A 22,736-nucleotide genomic window follows, 5' to 3' on the forward strand; every position below is an offset into this window, starting at 1 on the left:
TAACATCATGTTAGCTCTTGATTTTTAGTTCACAAACACTTCTTGTAATAACTAACTACTCCTGACATTTAATGTCAGGAGTAGTTAGTTATTACAAGAAGTGTTTGTGAACTAAAAATCAAGAATGTGGGATATTGTTTGTCCGTGATTGGGAGAGCCCAGCGCTGCTCCCGACACAGGGAAACTAATTTTGCAGGGGAGACCTACCTTGGCACTTGTGCAGGTGAAGCCAAAGGGAAGATATGCTTCACCATATTTTCCTGTCTTTGGCTTGGAAGGAAGTTGGTTTGGAAACATATTTGGCGATGCTTCATCTCCTGCTTTGCGTTTGTGTGGGAGCCCCGTCAAAAACCTGTCCACAGTGTCCAAGTGCTTTTTTTTTTTTTTTTCTTTTCATACCGCGCCCCCCCTGGGGGCGGGCCCCACACTTTGGGAACCTCTGAATTAGCCTATCGGCTTTGAATTGCATACATTGTATCTGTTTTTAGTCTCCCCCGTTGTTTTTTCTCTCAGAAACAGTTTTATAACGGCTGAATTTTGTCATTCACCTATTTTAATAGTGTGCTGATGGCAGAGTATTCATTTAGATTGTAGCTGTGTCACTTCTATCCCTCTTCTTACCAACTGCTTAGCATAGATGGGATTTGCCACTAAATTTGTTCTCTTAAAAAAATTTTATCACAGAGTAAAAAAAAATAACACAGTAATAGGTATTTACTGCAAAGTACTAAATGTTTTTGATAATGTAATAAAATAAGAATTAAAATGTTTTTTTTCTCTATAACTTTATTCATAAGGACACATGATGCTTTTCTTTAACAAAATCATCATTCTGTTTCAGCACATAAGCTGACTAAATCATTTAAAAGTTATGTGTTTAAAAACAGCGTGACTTTGAAGTCCTGTCAGGCAAGCACCTCCGAGGCTGGAGATGGAGCAATACTGGAAGAGGATACGGGAGAAGGACACAACTGGCACAATGACACACTGGCTTACATATGGCACACCAGTTGTGTCATCAGCAGTGTTGGGTAAGTTACTTTAAATTAGTAACTTAGTTACATTACTAGTTACTTCTATCAAAAGTAATTCAGTTACTTCAAGTTACTCGTTACTTTCAGAGTAACTAGTTACTAGGGAAAGTAACTTTGGTTTTACTCAGAATTCTCTTGTTAATGTGTTGCTTCTGTAACTGGATACCCAGCTAGACTGCCAGTCTTCTAGCTTGCTTACTTGCTACAAGTGCACTGTGCCACCTACCAATAGAAAGGAAAAAATAATGTGCACATTTCCACGAGAGAAATCCCACGCCTGGACCGTCGTTGACCGCCGCCATGATTCTAGCCTGCTTTTTACATCCAACACAAAAACTGCAGTCGTGGTGCTTTTGATTGTACTCAGAACTTGGAAATTCTGCCTTCTGAATAGGAAGATGTAGGTAACACCAGACTGCAGATGAGCTGCATACAGAGCTGGACTGGGACAAAAAAATCATCCCGGGGAATTTGACTAGAGACCGGCCCACCATTATAGGAAAAATCATAAAGCCTTTGAATGAAAACAAACACTGTTGTGACAGTGATGTACACTGTTCTGATGGTATATATGTATCAATCTATCAATCGTTTGTTGTAAGACTCAGATAATTTTTTTTTTTTTTTAAGCTAGATATTTTAAATGAGAATAAGAAAGAAAAGTATTTCCTTGTGCCCCCCTTTCCCTGTTAATGCCCTACCTGGCCCCCTGGCAACACTTTGCTAGACCCGCCCTGCACAGTTACCAGCTGTCAGCTACTTAGAAAAGGATCCTGGTGTTATTTGTCTCTCAGAAACAGTTCATAACTTCCCTTCAACTCATCCATGTCACCTAAAAGGTAAACCTGTTTCTCCATCACCTGTTCAGCTCTGATGATTCAGTAAGGACATCTCCTGGTTTCATCTTCATGTTTCCCTCTCACCAGATAACCAAACCGATATCATGACCAGCAGCTTTACAGCTGTGGCTCCAGCAAACATCAGCTGATACTAGAAATTAATATTAAATAAATTCTAACAACAGCTGATCAAGCTTAAACGTGCTGCTGTTGTTTAGCGCGACATCCGCTGGTTTCCTCTTTCTGGCGCAAAGTGGGCGATAAATAAACAAGAGAGAAAAGCTGATCAGCTGATCATTGATCAGTTTCATGACTGAAGTAGGAACAGGAGAGAATGAGAGATGAAGAGGCAGCTGTGCAGCAAAGACAGAATAAATCCAGCTTTGTGTTTTTTTCATTGTAGCTGAAGCTGTGTTCCTTTTCACCTCAGTACGAAACGCGTAATATTTTCTCTGAATACGAGACGATTCTGTTTTTTACTGGACGGTTGGCAACTCTAATAATTAACCGTATGAACAAAATAAAGTTCAACATCAGTAACATAGCACCCACACAGCTGTATAGAAACTCCATCATGCTAGCTAGCACGCAGTACGAAAATGTCAGCATACCGAAAATAAACTCCACCTAAACTTAGTTTATATCTGACTCCGATAGACTGCAGGTCATAACTTCTTACCTGAAGTTCAGTTCACCTGACACTCGGACCGGCGGCCGCTTCGGGTCTCTCCTCTTGCCTCCACTTTCTGTCATCCACCTGCTGGCCTCCACCACTTGCTAATGTTACTGAATCTGTGGAAGCTCCGACAGCCACCACACAAAGTAACGAATAACGAGCCTATCGAAATCCCAGTAACGAGTAACGCGTTCCTGGTTTTGGCATAATAACTAGTTACCGTCCTCGTTACCACAATAATAACGTAGTTACTGTAACGCGTTACTTAATAATGCGTTAGTCCCAACACTGGTCATCAGCTTGAACAGTGACAAATGGTGTTTGCAAAATTTCCTCTGGAATTTACATACATAAAATACATACAATCAAGCAACTCATTCTGACGTTTTTTAGATGTTTACTTGGCAACCTGTGTGCTTGAAAGATGACCAGCTGTCCAGAAAAAGAGAACTGGTCAGCAACCTCTAGAAACACACCTCACTGAAGGGAAGTTGGAGAGACATCTGATCCCTGTAAAGCTAGCTCATGTTTCCCACAAATTGTAATTAAGTCCAAAATCTGTGAGTCTGTCTCTGCATAGCAATGTGGTGGCTTCATCCAGTTGACTGGCAATGTTAACTTTACCAAACATTGATCGCTTTACACTGTTTCGAATGTGAGTTGTGCTGCATTTGTGTTTCCTAACTTTGTCAGATATTTCAAATCCACTATTCCTTGTTGAGTCCAAGCCATGTCCCCCCCCCAAAAAAAGCAGGCATGGGAAACAGTAAAGTGAAATCCTACTTACACTTGCTATTAGCCGGTCCTTTTGCTGAAACCACGAAAAACAACATTTATGATTTTGTCGTTTGTCCCGCTGTGTTATTTCAGGCCGTTCTCACTCCCGAGGCGTAACATGCCGACAGTTTGTCACGTCCCGCGGTGTTCCTGAGGAACGCGAAAGGAGACCTTCCGCGTTGTTATGGTACGCGCCGGGTTATGGATGAAATCCAGTGTAATGATGGTCCCGCGGTAATAGACGTTCCAGCTCCGTATTCCAGCCCCAACCATAACCTTATTCCTGACCTTAACCAGGACTTTAGTGATGTAAAATAGCATGTTTCCAAGTGATTTGAAGAAAAAGAGCGAGCATGTGTAGATTGAGTCCAGACGGTTCTCATATTTCCTAATTTTTCCGAGGTCGTCATTTAGGAACGTGGTGAGTATCCGAAAACGTAATATGTTGACGATTTGTCACCTAGCGTAAAATGTTACACTTTGGGAGTGAGAACGTGTTGGTTATTTGAACATCGTTTGGATGATGTGGTCCCAGTCTGTTAACTTCCACTTTTTCCTCCAAAGACATAGAAGGAAAAGGACGACTAAGTAAATAATCCACTTTGTTTATGCTAATGATCATTGCTGCCGCCATATTGATTTTGCCTTCAACAGTCTCACAGACAGCTCCCTTCTCTCGTTCAAAACAATTCCCGCCTCTGGGCTGAACTAATTTAGCCCAAATGGTCAGCAAATCAAAGAGGCGTGACCTGACATGGGTCGTGAAAAATAAACCCATGAAGCTAAATCCTGTGTTTGTTTGTTTTTTCTTACTATTTGGTGTTGTTGCTGCGCTTTGTTACATCAGCGTTTTAGCAATTTGTTCTAAGATGATTTTAAATATGTATGTATATAAATATACACATTTATTTTTGGCTTAGCCCATCAGCCCATTCATACCAGCCATACATGTTCTTCAGTCTGCTGTTCACATGTTGTGGGATTATTGGGATTTAAAAAAGGGAAGTCATTAGATATAATTTGGGATGAATTATTTTTCCCTCTCTTCTAATAAATAAACTGTTGATTAATTTAGCAATACTTTCTTTTGCCTCATTTTTACTTTTCAAGATTATCCATTTTCTGACTTGGAACTTTGATAGCACAGTAGCTAAAGTCTGTTATGTGCTCCATCACAAACTCATACTGGTGGGATCATGTGTATAATGAATTAACATACTTCACTGCTTGTTGGGTTTGATCAATTTTATCCAGCTAATCACTTGTAGGTTCATTATTTTTAGATCCAATTAAAAATCAAACCATTCAAAATGGAAAAGAACAGTTTATTGAACAGAGTGATATAAACAACACAAAGCAACCCTGTTGGTTGGAGACTGAAGTATTTCACACACATCAGGTAAAAAACAACAACAAAGATGGAGAGAAAAGAGTAGAGAGGGAGACAAAGTATTAATTTGGGTTTCACTCAGGACTATATAGGTGTTGGTTAGATATCAGTGGTGTTCACCTTGGGGTGTCAGTCTGAACACACAGGAAACTCTAATAAGGTTATACCTGCTTTACTGTCATTAATTAACACAGCAGCACTACTGTGCAATCCCAGGCTTACTCTCTTAATCTTGCTCTCTCGCCACAAGGGGGCTCTCACACACAGGTGACTGAAGAAGAAACACTCCGTGCATCATGGGAATCCCCCAGAAGCCTACACTTATTGCAGCATAACTAAGGGAGGATGCAGGGTCACCTGATCCAGCCCTAACTATATGCTCTAGTAAAAATAAAAGTTTTAAACCTAATCTTAAAAGTAGACACTCAATAAAGAAATGAATTGCAGTGAGAAGCGGGGAAAAAAAAAACAGCTTCTCAACCAAACACCTTGCATCAATTTGGAGAGGCCTGCACCACATCACCAGCTGGAGGAGTCCATCCCTCCACCCTGAGGAAAATCCTCAACTGGCTTCACACCTTCTACTGCAGATTTGAAAGTCAGTCTATTCACACCTTCAATCTGTTCACCTCACATCTACACAAGACTTTCTGCAGCCCTCACCCCCCTCTGCTCTGATCCCCCTTGCCCTCTCACCTGTCTGCACTAAAGTACTGTGAGAAGGATGTGTCTGCGCTTCAAGAGACAGAAGCCCAGGAAGCCTTCAAGATCTGACTACTCAAAAATGTTGTGTGGATATTGAATATTTGTGTTTGGTAATCAATGTGCATGTCTGTTTTAGATTTTTAAGAATTTCATGCTTGTTTATCTTGTTATGTATGGATTAGCCTAGTTTATGTTTTATCTTTCATGAAAGCATGAAAAACATTTAAAAATAGAGAATAACTAATATACTCAATATTAGTTATATCTTTTTTGCCATAAAAACCCCAATCTGGTATGCTTACCCCCAAATTTTATTTACAACAGCGCAAATTATACATACCAAGTGATGGATGTTGTATTGACAATTTGTCGATGCTTAAAATCTGGAGATGAAATTGAAAAACGTAAACATCTTTTCTTGTAGGGCCAACACACATGAGTGAGTAGTTTGCATGTATATTAATGCCCATTAATTTCACTCCTCTTGGAAGTTATGAAACTGAAAAGTTAGTTGTCAGGAGATCCCTTCTCAAAGAGTATCCCTCCATGGCTCAATTCCAGCTGCTGATTGTGAAAAAGGCCTCGGAGGCCAGTACGTAAAATGTGGACTCAAGTGAAGATTCAACCACAGGAGGCAGTGATAAGATTTCACATAAGCCTTATTGAACACAAGAGTAAAGATTGACACGAGGGAAGAAAGCTTGGCAGGAAGTCTCTGACGTGGTGAAACTGTAAACAGAGGGAGAGTGTGGTTAGGAAGGAAGTGAGGGGAGCGAAGACTGGTGAAGTGAGGGTTACTGGATTTGTGTCTTACTTGACAGTTGGAGCACATATGGCTCTGGAGGGAGGGTGGAGTGGCCTGGTCTTGGAAGGCGAGTGAGGGGAAAGGATTGGACCTGGCTTTCCCTGAGATCCAGAGGAGACAAGCATCTCTACAACACCAACTGTCTGCCATCTATAACGCAGTTTTGAGATCCCTTCCCAGGCGCCTCAATGGCCACTCACACCTTGTGTCAGAGGATCTCAGTAGTTCAAATAATGAGGGAAGGGAAGGTCTCATCGTGGTTTCACCTGAAATCTCTGATAATGACCCATGACCCATTTTTTTCACATCTTGGCTCATGTGATGAGGCAAATTATTATTATTAGTGGGTCAGTGATATAATTTGCTTATAAGCAGCAGCCTTGTCTGGTAGTTTTCACAGCATATCTATTTGCTTTGAAAAACACTGACCGCTCCTTGATGGGATGGATCTCTAGATAGATGCTCTTTTGTGATAATATCATCCTCTTCATTCAATCCCTTGGCCTTGGTATGCTCGTTGGTTCAGAGATCGTTTCCTGCAGATTCAGATAGAAAATATATATGTATTTTATTTTTTAAATTTTTTTAAATATGTATTTATTATTTTAGATGTATATTAGCATCTATATTATTTTAATGTTTTTCCTCTAATCGATATAAAGATACCATGATGAGAGTGGAGATGAAGTATGGACAGAAGACCACCAGATAGCGAATGAGTGTAAAGTCAAAATGAAGGGAAGTTTGAGAAGTTTCTGAAGTTCCTGAAGTCGGCAGGACTGTAGTTGCAGGTCTATCTGCAGAGAGAATCCCACCTGTTCAGGTGAAAATGTGGATGAAGTGAGTGGAAAAAAATCAGAGTGAAGCTCCTCACCTGTGACAGTGATCCAGCTGGATGGAGACTCTCCATGACCGCTGATGTCACACTTGTAGAGGCCTTCATCAGACCTGGAAACATGCTGGATGGTCATGTGACCTGTAGGCTGCTTCCTGATGAGGGAGCCATCTTTATAGAAAGCAGCTGGGAGGTTGGAGGGAGTGGTCTTTGTTTTACAGAGCAGAGTGACGTCATCTCCCTCCATCACAGGGAGGACAGGACTCTGCAGGATCACTGATCCACCTCAACACAGAGACAAACTACAGCATTTCATCCATTTACACACAGCTTCATCAACACTAACTCCACACACTCAGCTTACCAGTGACTGTCAGGTTAACCATGTTACTGATGGGACCCTCTCTGGACTCACACCAGTAAACTCCACTGTCCCACGTGTAGATGTAGCTTATGGTACAGGAAGAAACAGACCATATTCCAAAGTCAGCTCCACACTGAATCATCAGTTTTTTGCTTATGTTTCTCCGGAGACTGAACGAGCTGTGAGCAGAGCCGTCATCCTCCTCACAGTGCAAAGTCACAAGGCTTCCTTTAAAGAATTGAGAGCTGCTGGGACTCACAGTGAGATGAGCTGTTTGGTAAGGGGGACAAAAGATATTACCGAATAGTTATTTCGAACAAAAATATTTGTATTTGGGAACAAGAAAAACTGTATATCAAAAAGCTGAGTTTTCTTATGAGACCACAGTGCATGCCATTTAGACCAGTGGTCCCCAACCCCCAGGCCATGGACCAGTACCGGTCCATGAGTTGTTTGGTACAGGGCTGCAAGAGTTGAGGTTCGGGTGTGAAATTTATGGTTTTCAGGGTTTTTATTGGTTTTTATCATTTTATCATTATTATTTCTTGTCTTTTATCGTTAACATAGTTTCCCTGGGTCTTTTCTCGTATGTTAAGATTAAATTTGTCATGAACTGTAGTTCTAACATGCAAGCTTGACCCAGAAGCAAACACAATACGCAGGAAATGCACGCAGAATAAACTTTATTTCTCAACTAAAGGCAACCCGGAATAACCAAAGGGAACACGCTGTTTCAATGTTAGAACAGAAGTGACCTGGAGATAAATGATTTGGGAACGCCATGATCAGAACCATGGGAGGCTGCAACAGAAAAGGGAGAGTTAATGGGGAGCAGGGAGATGACAGCATACAACGGGGTAGAGCTATTTATCTTACGATCGGGCCGGACCATTGGAACTGGAGGCAGGGGTGAATGTAATGGATTCCAGGGAACGGAGAGATGACAGGTGGTTTATCTGAAGTCCAGGCACTTTTATTTGCCACCTCCTTTGACTACGCTGACCTGGATGACTGAGAACCTTCACAGACACATGTGCTTTAGAGGGTAAAAGTTTGAAATGGAAAAATTACTGACCTTGATGTGCATTGCAGCTCAGCAGTGAGGCGAGAACTATGGAAGTGACACCTAAGTTAGTTTTCACACGTTGCATGCTCAGCAAGCATACTTCAGCCCTGCATGTTCTTTTCATAGTTCTCAAAATATTTACAGCTCTTGTTTCTTTAGTCTAATCCAGACTCAGCTCATCACTTTTACAGTAAAAGTGTTAGAAGTAAATTTAAAAAGTTGCTGCTGTAACCAGTCATAGGGATGAGAAGATTTTTAAATTCTAATAATGTTCCCACAGAACAGATTAGCAAAGACATATTTCATATATAGCAAACACTGAATATACGGTTATTTGGTTTGTTATCATAATATCAACTTTTTCAAAATTTGTGTTTTAAAATGATTTCATAGTTTGGAGAAAGTGTAATGTGAGAATATCACAAACATTCTAAGAAACATTCTTGGAGCTGAAGACTCCAGATCAGCTCCGTACACTGAAAACTAGAAAAGACAACAGATCTGCAGTAGACTTCTCTGGTAAGATTTTTAAGGTAATTTTAAGTCATCACAGTTAAAGAAACATATTTTGCTTACAGAGCAGTGGCAGCAGAGGTGTTTCCTCCATTGTTTATTCTCAGTAATGGTACTGAAACTTTCAGCAGCTTAAGTTTAAGCCCCTCCCAGTCCCCCATTCTGACTTGCTCTCCACTGTGATGTCCTCACCATTTATCTACACTATGCTAGGATAGAAAGCATTCACTCATGCAAGTCATTGAAATTCAGGTATTCTAATTACTTCCATGGCCATGGGTGTAGAAAATCAAGCACCTAGGTGTGTTGTCTTCGTAGCGCTTGTTAAAAATAACACAGCATCCACTTATGCCTTGCGAGCTACTGCTCCAAACATTTTATTGACACCATTCCTCCTGTCACACCACAGACCAGTCTTCTTTTATGTGCACGTACTTGGATACGATACAGAGAAGATTAGCATGGCCCCTGCGCAAGGAGGCATTCATGAGCTTTCTTAAATACAGCGCCCCTGCTGGTAAACCTTATCATTACATGAACACCTACACATCAACACATCACCTTTCCTCTGAATTATATACAACATAGTCTTATAAACTAACATATACACACAATTGTTTTACATTAATATTTTTTTTCAATTATTTTTTTTTTCAACACCATCAGAATATAAAATAAAAACAAATCCAGTTTCAGCTTTACAGATTAAGCCTAACTGGTCTTTTGGCCTTACGCTCTGACCTCCTCAATACAGGTCCTGAAACCACTTCACTTCTCTCCACATACTCATGTCCATCCAGTGGTTTCAAATCAGACACTGTCTCTGCATGTGACACATCAACATTTTCATCTTCCTCACCACATTGTTCCTCCTGAAATGTCTCTTTAGTCTTCAGCAAGTTGCGACGGTTCCTTCTGAGCACATGACCTTCAGTTCTTACGTCATATGATCTCGGACCTGCTTCCTGAAGAACAATGGCTTTCCTGCTCCATGCATTCTGATCTTGGATTCTCACTACATCATCCTTTGCAAGCAATCCAAGTGCTCTTGTTCCCTTGTCGTACCGCCGTTTTTGTTTCCATTTCAGATGCTCTTGCTTTTTTATAATTTCGTCACTCTGCTTGCTTTCTGCATAGCAGGGCAAAGTGGTGTGTAGCTTACGATTCATCAGCAATTCTGCAGGGGATAAATCACAGTCAAGAGGAGCAGTCCTGTAGCTCAGCAGAGCTAAATAAGGATCTGATTGACTGTCTGTAGCCTTCTTCAGAAGCTGCTTGATGATATGCACTCCTTTTTCAGCCTTGCCATTTGCCTGTGGATGTTGAGGACTTGATGTGACATGTTTAAAGCCATATTCTCTTGTGAAATTGTGCCATTCTTTGCAATTATAGCAAGGACCATTGTCACTAATGACAGTTTCTGGTATTCCATGCCTGGAAAAGATAGACTTCACATGTGTGATCACATTATTAGCAGTTGTACTTGTAAGCAGAGCAATCTCAGGAAAGTTAGAGTAATAATCTATCACCAACAGATAGTCTTTCCCATTAAAATGAAATAAATCTGTTCCTACTTTCCTCCAAGGCTCTGTAGGAAGTTCAGGAATCATCATGGGTTCTCTTGCCTGTCTGCTCTGAAACTTGTTGCATGTTTCACACTTTCCGATCATGGTCTCAATGTCTTTATTAATACCAGGCCAGTACACAGTGTCTCTAGCCCTCCTTTTACACTTTTCTATTCCCAGGTGTCCCTCATGTATTCGTTGAAGTATCAGCTGTCTCAGACTATGTGGTATCACAATCCTATTGCCTCTCAACAGCAGTCCATTTACCACATTGAGCTCTGATCTAACATGATAATACTTTGAACAAGACCCTCTGGGCCAGTCTCCTTGGATATTTTCCATCACCGTTTGCAGCTCCCTGTCTGCAGCTGTCTCCTCACATACTTGTTTTATCTTTGCGTCAGACACTGGCAGAGACTCCACTATCATAATAACATGATCGTCTACTTCTGTCTCAGTGGAGCTCGCGTGACACACCTGTGATGCACGCGACAGTGCATCTGCTAAAGCTAAATGCTTGCCTGGTGTGTATATCAAGTCAAAGCTGTACCTCTGCAGTTTCATCATGAGACGTTGAATCCTCGGCGACATCTCATTCAGACTTTTCTTAATGATTGACACAAGAGGACGATGATCTGTCTCAACTGTAAAGGTAGGAAGACCATAAACATAACAGTGAAAAATATCAAGTCCATATGCCAGCCCAAGACATTCTTTCTCAATCTGAGCATATCTGGTTTCAGACTCAGTCATGGATCTAGAAGCATAAGCAACTGGTTTTCAGCTCCCCTCTTCAGCTTGAAGTAAAACATCTCCAAGCCCATCCTTTGAGGCATCTGTTGAGATTTTCAGACTCTTAGTTGGATCATAATATGCAAGCACTGGGCGCGTTGTCAGTGTGGTTTTTAAATCATTCCATTCTTGTTCATGCCTCGCTGACCATTTAAATTCTATGGAATCACGAAATAACTCCCTTAGTGCTGATGTTCTCACTGACAAGTTAGGTATGAATTTTCCAACAAAGTTTATCATTCCCATCACTCTGAGCACACCTCTTATCTGTCGGGCGTGGCATTGTTGCGATGGCTTTTATTTTTCTTTCATCTGGCTCAATACCTCCAGCAGAGAATTTGTCTCCCAAAAATGTTATTTCCTTTACACTAAAATGACACTTCTCATGATTTAACTTTAATCCATCCTCCCTCACCCGTTGCAGCACCTTCACCAGTCTTTCATTATGTTCTTGTAGGGTGGAGCCCCAAATAACCACATCATCAACATAACAGCGAACACCATGTAATCCCTCTAACATGTTGTCCATGGCACGATGAAAAATCTCAGATGCTGAGATTATGCCAAATGGCATTCTGAGGAATCTGTACCTGCCAAAAGGTGTATTGAAAGTATTTTGAACTTTTCTCATCTAGCTTTATTTGCCAAAACCCCTGTGCTGCATCTAGCTTTGAGAAGCATTTGGCGCCTGCCATTTCACTTGCAATCTCTTCACGCTTTGGTATCTGGTAGTGCTCACGTTTTATGGCTTGATTTAAATCACCAGGGTCCATGCATATTCTCAAATCATTGTTTTTATTCCTTTTATCCACACACACCATTGAGTTTACCCACTCAGTTGTTTCTTCCACTTTTGTAATGACCTGCAACTGTGACATCCTGTCCAGTTCTTTCTTTAAACGGCCCTTCAGTGGAGCTGGGACTCTACGTGGTGAATGGATCACTGGCTCTGCATCCTCTTTCAGCTGGATACTGTAAGTGCATGGTAGACATCCCAAACCTTTGAAGACATCCTCATAATGCTGTACAATGGAGTCAACTGCGCCTCGCTGTCCACTTGCTGCTTCTGCACAGCTGATGTGATACACTCTTTTCACTAGGTTTAATCTTTTGGATGTCACGCCACCCAGCAGTGATTCACAACCTTCTGGAACAACATTAAACAATACATCATAATCTTTATGTTTTATTGTCGCTTTAAGTCTACATTGACCACTACTTTCAATATTCTTTGCATTGTAGTCTTTTAGAGGCACTCCTTTCTTTATTATTTTGGGCTTTGGTTTCATAGCATTGATCTCTGTCATGCTGATTAGGTTTGCCTGTGCACCTGTATCAATCCTTAGTGCCACCAAAGTTCCTTGTATTGGGAGTGAAACAATCCACATGTCTTCATTATCTGAGCGTCTCTGATTGTCTTCTGCTACATTATGCTCACTTTTTACATCCTCAAGTGACACTATGCCCACAAAGAAAGTCTTGCTTAAGTCAGTCTCTTCAACTATATGTACTGATTTGGGTTTGGCTTTAGACAGACATTGTTTGGCAAAATGATTTTATCCATCGCATTTCAAACATCTTTTGCCATAAGCTGGACACTGTCTAGGTTCATGTCTGCTACCACATCATTTACAGGAGTACACTGTATTGTCTTTGCTGGACTTCTGCGACATATTCTTCCTCATTTTCTTTTTAACCACAGTATTTTTGCACTATCATGTACTGCAGTGACGCTTGTCTCATTAAATGTCCTTGCATGCTGCAGGGCTAACTCACTTGCACGACTCCTGCTTCATGTAGAGTCAGTTTGGAATCTCTGAGAAGCCGTTCTTTAGTCCGTTTATCATGGATCCAGTACACAATTTGATCACGAACCATAGAATCCTTCAGCTCTCCAAAATCACATGACTGTGCCTTTAGCTTCAAATCAGTCACAAAGCAATCAAAAGTCTCTTCTGGTTGCTGCATCCGAGATCGGAAAACATACCTTTCATATACTGTGTTCTTCTGTGGTGAACAGTGTGCATCAAACTTTTCAACCACTTTCTCGTACTTTTACCTGTCACCAACTTCCTCAAACTCAAACGTGTTGAAGACTTCAGTGGCCTGAGGATCAGCTACTGTGAGCAGCAATGCAATTTTCCTGGCATCGGGTTTAGAGTCCAGTCCCATGGCAGCCATATACAGCTCAAACTGCTGCTTAAAACACCGCCAGTTGGTGTCCACATTCCCCACCAGTTTCTGTCCTTCCGGTGGATTTAAACTTTCCATCTCAAACAGAACTTTGAACTGCTATCGCTTCCACTCTTCCACTTTTACTCCTGGTACCATGTGTTGTCTTCGTAGCGCTTGTTAAAAAAATAACACCACATCCACTTATGCCTTTCGAGCTACTGCTCCAAACATTTTATTGACACCATTCCTCCTGTCACACCACAGACCAGTCTTCTTTTATGTGCTCCCCTGGAGGCATTAATGAGCTTTCTTAAATACAGCCCCCCTGCTGGTAAACCGTATCATTACACAAACACCTACATATCAACACACTAGGCATCCAGACTGCTTCTACAAACATATCTGAAAGAATTGGAGCTCAGTGAATTCCAGTGGTATCATGATAAGAGTCCAATCATAAAATTTCCTCACTAATAAATATTGCATAGTAAACTGTTTATTATAAAACCACTAACAGGAAGCAATTGGGAATCACAACAACTCTGCCACAAAGTTTTAGGCCATGCAAAATAAGCATCCGCTGACCCTGCGGGGAGTTGGGCTTGGACCTGTAAAATGTAAAATCCAGTAAAAGGGCATCTTAATACTTCAAAATACCAAGATATTTTGGACAATTTGGACAATGCTCCCAACTTTGTGGGAACAGTTTGGTAACAGTCTCTTTCTGTTCCACCATGACTGTGCACAGTGGATAAAGGAAGGTCCATAAAGACATGGATGAGAGAGTTGACTGGCCTTGACCTTGACTGGCCTACAAAGTTAGGGTAACGAATCATCCTCTTTTCCCCAGGGAAAAGAAGAGAAAAGAAATGTCTCTTGTACCATCCTGGTCTGCATTAATGGGAGGCGGAGCAGAGCTGGCACATACATTTGTATGTCTAAGAAAGGTGCAAGAGATCGTGTTGCTTACATGGACACAGAAAAAACACAACATTATTTAATTCTACAGGTTTGTAAGTTATTGTTTTGCACTTATTGAATTGTAAAAGCCTATATGACATTTTTTTATTTCACCATTTATTAACCTCACTGTCATGGCTGGGGCAGCAGCCGTGTGATGTGTGGAAAAGAGGACTCAAAAGCAGCAATTATTAAGAGGGTGGTTTATTAAGAATACAGAACACAAAGTGGGGATGGAAAAACAGAACTTCAAATAAACTAACTGGGAACAACTAAACTTTATTACCTCAAACCTCAACACGAAGGAAGGACAGCAGGGAGTAGGGATGGCCCGCTTGAAGCTGACGCTCCGGAGCGTGTGTTGAAAAAAAACAACTCACTGGTTCAGAAGCACTGTGTCGAGGCTTGCTTCGTTTGGCAAAAGTCACGTGACCAGTGACGTCCGAAGCTTCATTACGCACGTAACTGCTTCGGTACCTGATTCAAATGTAATGAAGTGAATCATTCACGGGATTTGTGTTTTGATGGTGACAGATAGCGAACCACTGATCATTCTACTGAGAGATTTGGTTCTGTTGTGTGGGAGTATTTTGAGTTGATTCTGATCAATCGGGTGGGTTTTCCAGCTTTGTGTTCTGGCTGTTTGCTTTTGTTTTGTGCGTGTTTATTTTATCTGAAAACGGGAAAAACTTAGAATGTAAAAAATCTGCTTTTCATTATATAAATATCATTAAATAACTTTAGAGAAACTTCCATTTGACTCGTAACATTTAATGTTATAAAAAGATATATTTTATTTAAAAAAATAATCTTAAAATGTTAGTCTACAAAATGTGCAGCAATTTATTTATTCTCTTCAGCTGATAGTTTGTGGGGCCCAGGTAGACTGTATAACTGCATCTCTACCAGTTTCTCTGCATTCCAGCCTCTTCTGTGCCATGTGAAGAATTTTTCCTTAAGGCAGGAGAAATTATCTCCACGAAAAGGAACAGGTTCGGCCATCGCACACTAGAACAAATTCTCTTCTTAAATAAAAATGAAAAAGGGTTTCCTTAAATGCATCATGGTTTTAATTTGTAAGTTCATGAGCATTTCCCTTTCCATTTCACAATCAATTCTACCCCCAGGTCAAAAATATGTACAGGAAAATTTCCCTAATATAATATTATTTATAAATATACCCATCTAGCGATTAACTGCACAAGTACATGTATATTATATGTAATGTAGTATTTTTCATTATTGTATTTACCAACATCAAGAAGTCACAAGCAAAGAAAGACCAAACCATGGTGCATGTTCAAACAAGGAAGGGCTACTGGTCAAAATTATTTATTAAAGAAATAAACAACATTTTTGTCACCCCAAAAAATACACGTTTAAAGCAACACAACGGTGGCCCAATATCAGACAGGACACCGCTCTGTAGAGTGGGCAATCATTATGAAGCAGTTGGTTTTATTTTGTGGATTCAAGCTGCTCTTCATATTTTTGGCCACCAGATGTCACCAGAGAGGACTGTGTTGAAAAGCTTCGAGTAATGAACCGTTTTTCAATACAAGCTTCAGCGCTTCAGAAAGCTTCATTTGGCCATCACTAGCAGGGAGCCCACACAGTGGATGACATGAAGAAGGCCGCTTAGAAAGACACGGAGGAACACAGACGATGCGACAGGGAACACAGGCAGACACACACTATAAATACACAGAGGGACACTGGGAAATCACACACAGGTGGGAGACACAGCTGAACCTGACGAGAAAGGGGAACACTAACACCAGGGACCAACAGAGGGAGCACCAACCCAGAAACCCAGCATCCAAAACCCCAAAACACAAACCATCCCAAACAGTCTAATAATAATAATAATAATAATAATAATAATAATAATGATAATAATAATAATAATAATAATAATAAACACAAAATCACTGAGTCCATGGATTCATGACACGCACAGAGAAGGCATCATTTAAATATATTAAAATTTTTCTTTAAGCAAGCAGGATTATTAAAATTCTTCATGACTGGTCCCTTTTTTTTGGAAATCAATATTCACCCTATACACAGTTGAGTCTTGACCTCATCCCAAGAGAGCACCTTTGGGGTGATTTAGAGTGGAGACTACAAGCCAGGTTTTCTCACCCAAAGTGTCTGACCTCACAAATCTGATTCTAGAAGAAAAGTGAAAATTTTCCTTCTAACACACTCCTTAAAAAAAAGCCTACACAAAAGAGTTAAAGCTTTTATAGCTCAGTCTCACATCTCATTAAATGCTATGGCTTAAGAATGGGATGGCCCTGTAGTTCATATGCATGTAAAGACAGATGAGCAAATACTTTTGGCACTACCTGCTATGGTCCAGGGCCGTTAGACCCAGCATTTGAGGCGATCGTGGCTCAAGAGTTGGCAGTTTGTCTTGTAATCGGAAGGTTGCCAGTTCAAGGCCCTGCTCAGACAGTCTGGGTTTTTGTTGTGTCCTTGGGCAACACACTTCACCTACCGCCTACTGGTGTTGGCCAGAGGGGCAGCCTCGCTTCTGTCAGTCTGGCCCAGGGCAGCTGTGGCTACAACTGTAGCTGCCTCCATCAGTGTGCGTGAATGTGAGAGTGAATTAATAGTGGGATTGTAAAGCGCTTTGAGGGGTCCCGAATAGCGCTATATAAATGCAAACCATTATTATTTTGCGTTTGAAATTGGTGTCATCTTATGTTTCGGGTTAACTCTTGTTTTCTTAGTTCCTAGGGTTTTGGTTCTTGTGTTTAGTGTTCTGTTATCTCCCTACCTGTGTTTGTAAAACAGTCTGTGAATTTCCTGTTTTACTTTGAAGGTCTGTGTCTCATTATGCCCATTGGTTTCAGCTGTGTCCCTGCATGTCCTTTCCTCATTACCTGCTGTGTATTTGTAGTGTGTGTTTGCCTCTACTCGTTGTCACTAAATCTGTGTAATTTGGTAAACTTCCGCGTCTCTCTGCTCTCCATTCTCCACTCTTTATCCCCTGTGTAACCTCCTGGCATTTCTAACCTTCATATGTTTTTCCCTGTGTATTTTTCTGTGAGTTATGGTTTCGGGTTTTGTTTGTTATCAGTATCCACGGTTCAGGGGTTTTTTTTAGTTCTTTCCTCACCACTCCCATATTTGTTTGTCACTCCCCACTGTGTCACTGTCACAGCCGTGACACTATCCTCCAGAGAACCAAAGAAAAATTAATCTTTCCATTTAACTTTTCTTGTGATTTGCTTCCTCCTTGGAGCTAACAGAGGCCACCCAGATTTATGAGATATTAATGGAAAGCACACGGTGTCCTCTATATTGTACGCCAGGATTTATTAGGGTTATTAGCTCAAATAAGTCAAAAGATATAGACCACTGCAGAGGATGTAAATGAGCAGGCTGATATATATATATATATATATATATATATATAGAGAGAGAGAGAGAGAGAGAGAGAGGCATATTTATATATAAATATAGAGGCAAACACACCCACAAGGGGTCGCTGTAAGACCAGAAGTTGGCTAAATAGATAAATAAATCTTACAAGTTGCTTGTACTAAGGCAAGAATTTGGCAAGTTAACAACAGTTAAACTAAACAATAAACAACAGAAAAAGTCCTTTAACCTCGGGATGTAATTATTGGAGGAGATTCTGGCCACTGGTATTAACTTAGTGCAAATTAATTAAATACTTAAATAAATCTTCTAGCATGATATCAGCGTACCGAGGCATAACTTTAGTTTTAACATGCACAAACAACTATAACTATTGTCCAACCAGTTAACCTGTCAAAGGTAATTACACTTACAGGTTCATTAATGCACACGGAATCACACAAAACAGCGTTACAACTGCCATGATCTGCCGCTGCGCCTTTCGTCTCTCAGGCTGTGTCCCAATTCGGGGTTTGAGCCTTAAAGGCCTTAAAGGCTCACTGTGTCAAATATATGTCGCCATTCCTTCCCACTGAGATATATGACGTGTGTACCTATGTACTAGCGTAACACCCTGATATATGATACTGTAGATGTGAATCCCAAATAGGAGTGTGTGCGCCCGCAGCCAGCACACTGCAGCAGCACAGCCCAGGACGTGCCACACACGTGTAATTAACCAAAAACCCAAATAATGTCACCACAAGCACAGTGTCTACTGCCTGCGAAAAAAGAAACAGCAACAGTCAGAATAATAACTAGAATAAAAGAATGTCTGTCATGTCCTGTATTTACTTTCACTTTCCATTCCACTGTCCATCGCATCGTGCACAGGGTCACAGAGGAGGTGGTGGCTGCACGCCACCAGGTCATCACCCTCCCACGGACCTCAGAAGACATAGATGCCATGTCCAATGGGTTTGCACAGCTGGCAGGCCACAGGGCCTTTGTGAAGGCTGCTGGTGCAATTGACTACTGCCATGTCCGCATCAAGATCCCAGCGGCCCTGATGGTCAGTGCTACAGGAACAGGAAGTTGTTCTCATCCATAATCCTGCAGGCGGTATGTTACCATCAGGGCCGCTTTGTCGATACACATGTGGGCTGGCCAGGGTCAGGGCATGACTCCGGGGTAGGTGCAATAGGTCAGCCCCCCCCAGAATTGTGTTATGTAGTTTGTGACAGACATGCACTCACAGTTGGGATGTTCTGGCTGTTTTATTTACACAATTGAAATAATCATGTTTGTACAAATCAAAGGTTGGGGTGCCAGCATAAATAAAGTGCAACTATGTACAGTGGCTGTCTGTGGACATGACTCAGTCCTTTTTCTGCTCCACTAGCTTTTTGAGGACACCTATCAGCCTGTCCATCCTATCGGCTCTTCATTTGGCATTGCTGAGCCATGTCCTCTTTTATTAGGGCAAACAACTCATCCTCCCCGTCCCTCCTCCTTTTCGCCACTCGTGCCTCAGGCGGCTCCTCATCCTCCTGCCCCTTCTGGTGTGGGAGTGGGTTACCAACTGCTGCACTGGGCCCTGGTGTGTCCTCCAGGATGGAGGAGACTCTCGCCCGTCGATGGATACTTGCACTCCTGAGGGCATCACAAGTGGCAGTTGGCTACAACAGCAACAGTGCAGGTTTACATAGGTGACTTCTCAGTGTTCCATGTGGAGTTACATCTGTCACTACCACTGTACATACTTTGTATTTCCTCTTCAGGTTCTCCCATTTGCCTTTGGCCTGCACAGGGGAGATCTTCCCCACCAGGTCCATCTTCTCCATGTTTTCTCTGACAGACGAAGTATGAGAGCACATGTATATCAGGTCATTCCGTTTATGGCATCCACAGCAGGATGTACTGATTGGGACCACAGGGCAGACAGTTCACCGTCCCTTGTGCCTCAATAATTGTAAACCTCATAGTGATGGGAGTCGGATGAGGTCTGCCGTCTGCTCCTTGGTCCCTGTAATGCAGCATGACATTGGATTACATTCCCCACCATCCTGCACTTCTGTTTTAGCAGTTCTCCGTTTGTCGTATGTTCAACATATACAGCTGTGTGGGACATACACACTGCAATGTCAGGCAAACCAGTTTATTGCGGGACAGGGGCAGCACTGACTGGGGCAAGACATTTACTTTATCAGGCCTTAGGTTGGGGTCAGGGGGTTCTCTGTCAAATTTTTAATTAAATTCGGTTTTATTTAGATAGTGCCAAATCACAACAAAAGTCGCCTCAGGGTGCTTTAAAATATTCCCTTTAAAATATTTGACATGGCAGGAGTGATAACCGTTGCAAATGTATATATGATGTGCTGTGGACACAGCTACATTCCTGCCTGGTATATGTTGACATTTCTGTTTGCGGCTCAGGAAGGGACATATTAGTACAGTTGACTGCACTTGTAGTGGTGATACTTTTATTCATACTGCCCTCCGTCTAGTACAGCATTCACAGCTTTGCGGGTCTGTGCATTTACGGTCATGTGGGCCTGACAGGTGTCACATGATTCACCTTGACGTTTACTATTAACCTTCCATTAACTTTTATATCTTGGCATTTGTTTCACTCCTTCACACGTTTGCAGGAGTTGCTGTCCTCTGCCACCGTTTCAACCTCGTCCGCAGCTGATGCCATCATTACGCACTGACCTGGCTGTGTCGCGCTGTGCATTGTGGGATATATGGGACCACGAAGCGTGCACCGGACCACCCTTGATATTTGGGGAAATTTACGGCGCATTTGGAGTATGCATTTGAAGTACACTTCAAATTGGACAGCCATCGTCGTGTGGCGGTGACGTAATCGCACTCAAAACGCGTACTCCAAGCGTGCGGCCTCTAAATCGGGACACAAACTCACTCTCCCTCGACATGATGAGCACATGACCACTGATGCGCTCATTTGGGTGCACTTGATTCTTGACATCCTGAGGCCCAGTCAGCAGGGAATTTGCATCCAATTCATGGTTGGCTTTGTTCAGCATGAAGACAGCTAGCCTTAATCTATTCAAAATTGACGAGCAGCTGTACCTCTGTGGTCTGATGACAATTTGCTCATAACTGACATCTTCAGTTTTCTCTGTTGAGTAGATTATGGCTGGATTATTCTTTGTTGCCCATAATACATTTTACTTTACATTTTAAAACAACTACAATATTATACTACAGCAACATCAAAATACTTTTACTTTTCTTCTTATATAAGATTTTATTTTTTTTTTAAAAAAGCAGCAGGTTCCCACACTTCGTATTCTTAACATCTGATGAGAAACAAAAGCTTTCACACAAAAGTTTGTGTGAAAAGGAAATACCCAAACCCATAAAGCTGCCATCTGCTTTCAGTGTACGCTGACACATTTTACCACAGAGCACATTCTCACGAGAAGAAGACGGTTCTCAGCCGAAAGAGAAAAAAAAATGGGGTTAACTAGAATCAGCAAGAGCACTGTGGTTTTAGTTTCAGAAATTTAAGGAAGTCAAAAGTACTCACGGTATTAAAAGGATGTTTGTGTCACGGTCTGGCTGGCAGACTGTGGGGGTGTAGGGAAGGAGGACCCAGGCGCGGTGCTCTGTGTGCGAACAGTGCGTTTATTTACAGTGGAACCAAACAACAATAAATCCCCGTGTTTTCCTCAGACTCCCGTGTCGTGTCTTCTTAAAAAAGTCCGTGCTCCGTGTTCTCCACTCTCGTGTGTTCCACACACACACCCCATGCCTGCTGCCCTCCGATGTTCCACGCTCCTCCTGAGGGAAAAATAACAGAGGCAGCCGCCAAGACACTGTATTCCGGTAGGCATGCACTCACAGACCTTAACTGAGCTAAGACTGACGTGAAGACTCACGCAATGATCCCGCGTCGGTGGCAGCTCCAAGATTCTCCTAAGTAGCTAGTAGTGAGACTTGGTTTCACTAACTGCCTCAGATGTTAACTGGCTGCCCTTTATAGACTGCGGCTAACTGGCCCTAAAGCCACACCATTACCTCAGGTTACATGGTAACATGGTCAACTACACCACACACACATATTTTCTAAGAACCCTCATTAACAATGAATCAACACTGTTGACATACAATAATTAAATATTTCCCACTTGGCCTACCGACTACACTGCACCATAGCTGGGCATTGGGCATACTAGGCATTTGCCTGGTGTGCAGATGGGGATTTTTCATTTTTATGGCCCATTGCTTTTTGTTTTGTTCTGTTTTGTAACAGCATAAAAATGAAAAGTGGTGGATTGGCCAGTTGGTCATTATCGACTCTGGGCTGAACCAATTACAGCTGAGGAGGTCGGGTTCAGCCTCCCCCATGCTTAGGCAACAACTCTGAAAGCAATCTTATCACAGACAAACAGAAGAAAATTGTACTGAGATGTAAAGAAACACAATTTGTACCATACTTCAGCTAGAATGACAAAAAGACCCAAAGCTGGAGTTATTCTTTGTCTTTATGCTGTGCAGCTGTCTCTTCTTCTCATTCCCTCCCTTTCCCTCTCCTGTTGCTACTTCAATAATGAAACTGAGCCATGATCAGCTGATCGGCTTTTGTGATGCAAGTCACTCTTGTTTACACCAGAAAAATGAAACCAGCAGATGTCGCGCTAAACAACAGCAGCAGGTTTAACCTTGATAAGCTGTTGTTACAATTTATATAATATAACTTTCTATTATTATTTTATATAATATCACCTGATGATTGCTGGAGCTACAGCCATTAAAGCTGCTAAAATGTCTCGCTTTTAATAAATAATTACCTGAATCTTACAACCAAAGTAGTCATCTGATGTAAAATGTATAGAAAT

At 41.6% G+C, this 22,736-nt stretch overlaps 2 long non-coding RNA genes and 1 other non-coding gene across 3 annotated transcripts; 1 reads left to right on the top strand and 2 right to left on the bottom strand.

Moving 5' to 3' along the window:
• Nucleotides 1–4,630: 4,630 nt before the first annotated feature.
• LOC112846082 (uncharacterized) lies at nt 4,631–6,572 on the bottom strand. The gene is made up of 2 exons (XR_003218901.1): nt 6,236–6,572; nt 4,631–6,150 (listed from the first exon to the last, which is right to left on the bottom strand). It is a non-coding gene; the product is annotated as an uncharacterized LOC112846082 (long non-coding RNA).
• Nucleotides 6,573–7,284: 712 nt separating this feature from the next.
• LOC109197639 (uncharacterized) lies at nt 7,285–9,103 on the bottom strand. Its single transcript, XR_003218885.1, has 4 exons — nt 9,068–9,103; nt 8,501–8,536; nt 7,426–7,695; nt 7,285–7,346 (listed from the first exon to the last, which is right to left on the bottom strand). It is a non-coding gene; the product is annotated as an uncharacterized LOC109197639 (long non-coding RNA).
• Nucleotides 9,104–9,409: 306 nt separating this feature from the next.
• LOC112846587 (U6 spliceosomal RNA) lies at nt 9,410–9,510 on the top strand. Its single transcript, XR_003219596.1, has one exon. It is a non-coding gene; the product is annotated as a U6 spliceosomal RNA (small nuclear RNA).
• The last annotated feature ends 13,226 nt before the right edge of the window (nt 9,511–22,736 follow it).

Source organism: Oreochromis niloticus, linkage group LG3 (assembly GCF_001858045.2).
Source record: "Oreochromis niloticus isolate F11D_XX linkage group LG3, O_niloticus_UMD_NMBU, whole genome shotgun sequence".
Taxonomy (NCBI): Eukaryota; Metazoa; Chordata; class Actinopteri; order Cichliformes; family Cichlidae; genus Oreochromis; species Oreochromis niloticus.